General features: G+C 33.6%; 1 pseudogene; it reads right to left on the bottom strand.

Annotated features, from left to right (window-relative positions):
* Nucleotides 1-976: 976 nt before the first annotated feature.
* LOC137727021 (beta-glucosidase 12-like) lies at nt 977-4,316 on the bottom strand (annotated as a pseudogene).
* Between the last annotated feature and the right edge of the window lie 2,243 nt (nt 4,317-6,559).

Below are 6,559 nucleotides of genomic sequence, written 5' to 3'. Positions count from 1 at the left end.
CCTATCCCACCCCACCCCAACCTCCTCCGCAACGCCCCCCCTCCCCCCCCCCCCCCCCCCCCCCCGCGCCACCAACCCCACCCCATCCTTACCTCATCCAATCGCCACCTCACCCGTTAACCCCCCACCCCGTTCCACCGCAACCCACCCCACTGAAAACCTTAAAAAAACCCAGCTGGGTTTTTTGGAAGCGAGAGTTGCAGAAGACACACAGATGTGCCCCTACGGAGATGAAGAGAAAAAGACGGGTTGGGTCTTGTAGCTATTTTCTCCTTCTCAATCCACTTCTCTTCTCTCTCTCTCTCTCTCTCTCTCTCTCTCTCTCTCTCTCTTCTTTCTCTCTCTGGAATTCCCTTTACTTTGCCCTTCCCAAAACCCCCACTCCTTTACTTTGTCTTAGGAAGTCAATTCCCCCTTTTGATTTCGGGGTTTTGGGTTGAACAACTGGGTTTTTTTTGGGGTTTGGGGTGGGGTGGGGGGGGGGGGAGGTTGCGGCGGAGGTGGGGGTGGCGTAGGATGAGGTGTTTAGGTTGCAGGGAAGAACATGGGTTATGGAATTTTTTTTTCTTTTTTTTTTTAAAATTTTTTTATAACTTTTCTTTAATTAATTCTTTTTAAATGAATAATTTTTTTTTTGCCACGTGGCACAACTTTGGTAGTCACGTCACCTCTTAACGGATCAATGGATGGAAAATGTAACGTACGTACTATATTAAAATAACATAGTAGGTGAGGTATGAAAGTGAAATGTTGCGAAGATGTTTTCTGCGATTGTAATAGACCCCAAACCTGAGGTGGTAAAGCGTAATTTACCCCTTTAAACAAGTTATTCCTTTATATGGAGATGTTTTACTGTAGCATTCACAGCTCTTATAGCTTTTTATTGAATTATTGAATCTCAAAGAATATTTACATTATTGAAAGGAAACACAAATGCAGAAGGAATACAAATACATAAACAGGAAAATTATCCACTTAAATGTTTATAATGAACAATAACTTTCTTTTAATTTCTTCAATTCTTCTTAAGCAAATTTTAGAACCAATGTGCTGAGAGTTTTGGGTGCCTTTTCAGCCCATCATTATAATCTACGTAGTTTAATCCAAATCGGACGGTGTATCTAGAAGCCCATTCAAAGTCGTCCAACAATGTCCATGGAAAGTATCCCTTCACTTTCACACCATTTCTGCACACACATACACAAATGTTCAAATGGATTGGGTCAATATAATGATTAAATAACCATAACCTAAGAAGGCTAGGCAACATATAGCCTTAATTAATTTGTTAATAACTACTTACTTGATCGCCGCTTGAAGGTAACACAGGTGACGGTAATGGTAGTCAATTCTACTGGTATCATGAAGAGCCTCGTCAAGTGATAGTTTTGGATTATTCAACTCTGATACACCTACATTCATATTATTGCACAAAAAATTAAATTTATTTTTTCCTCTAAAAATATAAAAAAACGTGTAGTTTCATTTTACACCATTATAAATATGTGAAACTTTTGCAAATAATCAAGGCTTAAAAGTATGTATTACATACCATTCTCAGTAATATAAATGAGTGGATCATTATATTTTTCCCTTGTGTAGAGCACAAGATCGTGAATTCCTTTTGGATATACATATAACCAATCTGAAGTAGCCTGCAACACCAGTTCAAGATAATACGTAAATGTTGGGGAAAAAAACTAATCCTCCAATTGCAAATAGCTCAAAATGATAAATTTGATGTATACCTGTGGATCAATAAGTACTCCATTAAGCTCAGCTACCACAATATTTACAAACATTAGAATACAATTGGTGTAAATATTCGAATATAATTAATATAATTCAGAAGTTAAACTTGGTCAAGAAGAACAAAGAACTTAAGCTATTCAAAGTAAGTTTCCCCTGACACTCACTCGTAAGATCAACTTGAGGATCTGTTATGTAGCTTGCCGGTTGTGAATTGTTCTTAGGTGTACTAGTTGCGTATCTAGCAGTATAATAATTTATTCCAAGAAAATCAAGTGATCCATTTAGCAACTTGGATTGTTCTTTTGTGAATTTTGGCAATCTTTTTCCAACAATTGATCGCATGGTGTGTGGATAGTCAGCAGTTGTTAATGGGTCCAAAAACCTACAAAACATGAAAATTCCAAATATAAGCCTAATTATAGCATTATATACAAAGAGTACTGCTAGCTAGGTAGTGTCAATTTTACAAGTCAGAAGTAAACATGTAATTGGGTTTATATGTAATTTAATAAGACACTTGCCATCCAAACATAAAATCCAAAGATCGTAAGGGAGCATCTTTGTCTTGCTTTGACTCCGAAGCAGGCTCAAACCAGTGTGACACCAATGTTATTCCTATCAAACCTTTCTGAGATGCCTACACAAAAATATGAATTTTGGTTAAATAAATAGGAGTTATAGAAAAAGATACAACCTTTAGATTATCTTACTACGGAGAGTATTCCCTCTTGTATTACAACTCAATAATAAGGATTAATATAGAATTCTCAATTAGGAGCCAATAATCTGACCCAAAAAAAAAAAAAAAAAAAAATAGTTATTGAACCTGATATATGTTCTTGTACAATTCTACAACTGCTCCATGAGCAAGAAGAAGGTGGTGTGCCACCAAGTATGGTTCAAAGGCTGAATCTCCACCGGTGCAGTTTAGGTTTTGCCAAGAAGAGCAGCGTCCCAGTGCATAACTCCCAAGAGCATAACCCATATTACTAAAAGTATGTGGCTCATTTAACGTGAACCAGTGCTTGACTCGATCACCAAATTCTTTATAACAAAGTTTTGCATAGTCTTTAAAATGATCGCTGTAGATACAAATTTATGTTACGTATATCAGTATGTATTTTATCAAATTATCAATGAGAAAATAAATTTTGTTCAGTTACACAATATGAGGGCTTAAGAAACCAACATATTCATCTTCTAAAGCTTGGGGAACATCCCAATGAAAGAGTGTTACAAACGGCTTTAAACCTATAATACATGATCAGTAAAATCAAATTAAAAGTCTGATAGAATGATGTTCTAAAATATCATGTAATAATTGTTTAAGGTAGGATGATTCACCATTGCGTAGGAGTTCATTGATGAGATTGTTGTAATAATCAATTCCTTTCATGTTAATGCCACCACTTAACGTTCCATCTAATTAGAACAAAAATAACAAGAAAAAAAAGGGGTTACCCAGTAGATAACTCAATCACATTACTTTAGCAAAAAGTATATAAAGAGAATAATTTTCTTGTAGGAAAAACAATTCTTATGCACAATATTGACATTGGTCCCAACGAAATACGAGGATGTGGAGCAACTTACTTGGTAATAATCTGGACCATGAAATAGAGAATCTGTAAGTATCCAACTCCATATCCATCATAATCCCTACATCTTCCTAGAATGACAAAAGTTTAAAATTAAATATTGAGGATCTCATTAAACATTGTCCTTTTTTTTTTTAATAAAGGCTCCAATTTAATATGTTAACATGTGCCCTTCAAGTATAAAGGGTCAAGAGACAAAGTTATGATGTTCTAGACCTTATAGCGGTGATATTGATCTATACCAACGTCTCCATTACCGCCATTAGTGATTTTTTTCTGCAATTATTCAAAAACATAATGGTGAAATCCATATCATGTGCAAAGTACTTTATATGCGTGCGCATTGATGAAGTATATACGTATATTGTACATATCACATGACCACGTACTATTGGTCTCCCAACAAAGTGCATGGTTATTAGAGAGGTTGGAGTTTACTTGTCCTCACGAAGAAAAGAATCAGGTGCTATTTATACTCCTTTGAAATGAAGTAGCTAAAGTTTTCATATTAATTACCAAGTGATTAAATCACAGACACGGATGTTTGTGGGTGTAGGTATCCCATATGCTTGGTCCTCTTCCATCTTCTTTTACTGCACCTTCATACTGAAATATACATACATGCATAAACGTAAGAGTACTACTACACACGCAAGGAAGATGTCAACATTATAATTCATGCATGGATGCTAACTGCATGTATAAAATACACCAAAAATATGGTAAATAATCCCAGAAGATATATATATATATATATATATATATTTATATATATAATACATATATATACTAACCTGGTAAGATGCGGAACCTGAGCCAAATATGAACTCTGGTTCAAAACTGCTGCGATTGAGGAATTTGCAAAGAACAGGTGGATCCGTATGAGTTCCTTTTGCTATTTGTTAATGCAAAGCCAATGAGTAGCAGCACACCAAAGAGCAAGGATCGTGAATATTTCATTGCCATAACTTGGGATTTTTGATATCGATCGAGATAATTAAGTTATCTCCTCCTGGAATATTGCATGGGGTTTATATAGAGAAAGGGAGGAAGGGATATGCTGTCTACGTACTAGCTCATGAGAATATTAAAGGGTTAAAATTTGTCAACAAAATTGGCTTGAAAGTCCTAGTTTAAAGACCAAGTCATGGTCTGTAGTTTAAAAGAAAGCACATTTCAGGTGCCCAAAAGTTGCGTGCGTACGTACGTAAAAGAATCGATAATCCTTGCGTTCCACCAATGAGGAATACACATATTCTACAAATTTTATATCTTGATGGTTCATCTTCTTAATCTTTATTTGAAGATCATTGAAACAAAAAGAACTATTTGAATATGAGATCATTTAGTCATTTAAATATATGAACCCAATCAACAGTATTAATACTAAGTAAAAGATTTATAATGAATTATTCATTTTATTGATATATTTGGATAACTAAACTGTCTTCAATTTGAATAGTTCTTTGTATACATGATATTCAAATTAAGATTAAAAAATTTATAACTTATACTATATATATAAAAATACGTTATTTATACAAAAAAAATTATTCCTTGAGTTGAAAAATAAGATAATGTACATAACTGTTCGATCAATCTCATCTTAATTTGAAATGATGAATCCTTGTGTTACCCTTGAGTTCTCTAGCAAAAGAAAACGTTAACTGCATTAGGAAACAAGGAGTCATTTATCTTCATGTTTATATTATGTCTGTCCAACTGTTGAAGGCATAACTTTTGAAGTTGAATATGGTAGATTAGCTACAGAGAATTGTTCAAACAGTAGATAATTATTTGACCGAACAAAAAAGTAGAAATTTATGAACATAATTTTTTACGTAAGTACAGAACCGATAAAGATGAAGAGTTTAGTCTTGATCTTTTTCTTCTTGTGAGAGTTTTAATATTGAATTTGTAAACCCAGTGGTTTTGGAAATAACTAGGTTCTCAAGTTGGCTATTTTGCTCCTAAAGATTGTGAAAGGATACCATTGGGGTGGCTTTTAAGAAAGTTTGGACACCCTTCAAAGTATAGTAGTAACACATTCTTCTTGCTAGTACAAGAATAGAATAGTAAAGGGTTAAAATTTGTAAACAAAATTGGCTTTGAAAGTTCTAGTTTAAAGACCAAGTCATGGTCTGTAATTTAAAAGAAAGCACATTTCTTCTACCCAAAAGTTGTGTATGTAAGTAAAAGAATGGATAATCCTTGCGTTCCACCTATGAGGAATGCACATATTCTACAAATTTTATATTGTGATCGTTCAGTTTCTTAATCTTTATTTCAAGATCATCTAAACAAAAAGAATTATTTGAGTCTGAGATCGTTTAGTTATTTAAATATATGAACCCAATTGACAGTGTAGACACTAAGTAAAAGATTTATAACGAACTATTCATTTTATTGATACATTTGGTGACTAAACAGTCTTCAATTTGAATAGTTATTTGCATCTATGATATTCAAATTAAGATTAAGAAATTAGTAACTTATACTACAGAAATACATTATTTATAAAAACAATTTATTCCTGGTGTTGAAAAGTAAGATAATGTACACAACAATTCGATCGATCTCGTCTTAATTTGAAATGATCAATCCTTGAGTTGCCCTTGAGTTTTCCAGCAAAACAAAATGTTTTCTGCATTTGGAAACAAAGAGTCATTTATCTGGTCGTTTATATTATGTCTGTCCAACTGTTGAAGGGCATAACTTTTGAAGTTGAATATGGAGGATTAGCTATAGAGACTTATTCAAACAATAGAAAATTATTTGACCTAACAAAAAAGTAGAAATTTATGACCATAATTCTTTACGTAAGTACATAATCGATAAATATGAAGAATTTAATCTTGATCTTTTTCTTCTTGTTAGAGTAATATTGAATCTGTAAATCCAGTGGTTTTGTGAAATTGTCTTGCCACGCTAATTAAGAAGGCATCGAAATAGCTTGGTTCTCAAATTGGCTATTCTGCTCCTAAAGATTGTGAAAGGATACCCGTTGGGGTGGCTTCTTCTTGGTTATACAAGAAATTGATTAGCAGTTTCAAGAGACTCGTTTTTTATTAGCTTACATCTATTTATTTTGATTTAATATTTTTTATTTATATATATTTTTATAATTCAAAACCACAAAAGTTTGACCCACCCCCCTCAAATTTTCTATTTTTTTTCTTTATTCGAAATTTTGGGGCTTACGTTGAAAT

Source organism: Pyrus communis, chromosome 2 (assembly GCF_963583255.1).
Source record: "Pyrus communis chromosome 2, drPyrComm1.1, whole genome shotgun sequence".
NCBI classification, from domain to species: domain Eukaryota; kingdom Viridiplantae; phylum Streptophyta; class Magnoliopsida; order Rosales; family Rosaceae; genus Pyrus; species Pyrus communis.
This window is presented reverse-complemented; position numbering and strand designations above follow the sequence as displayed.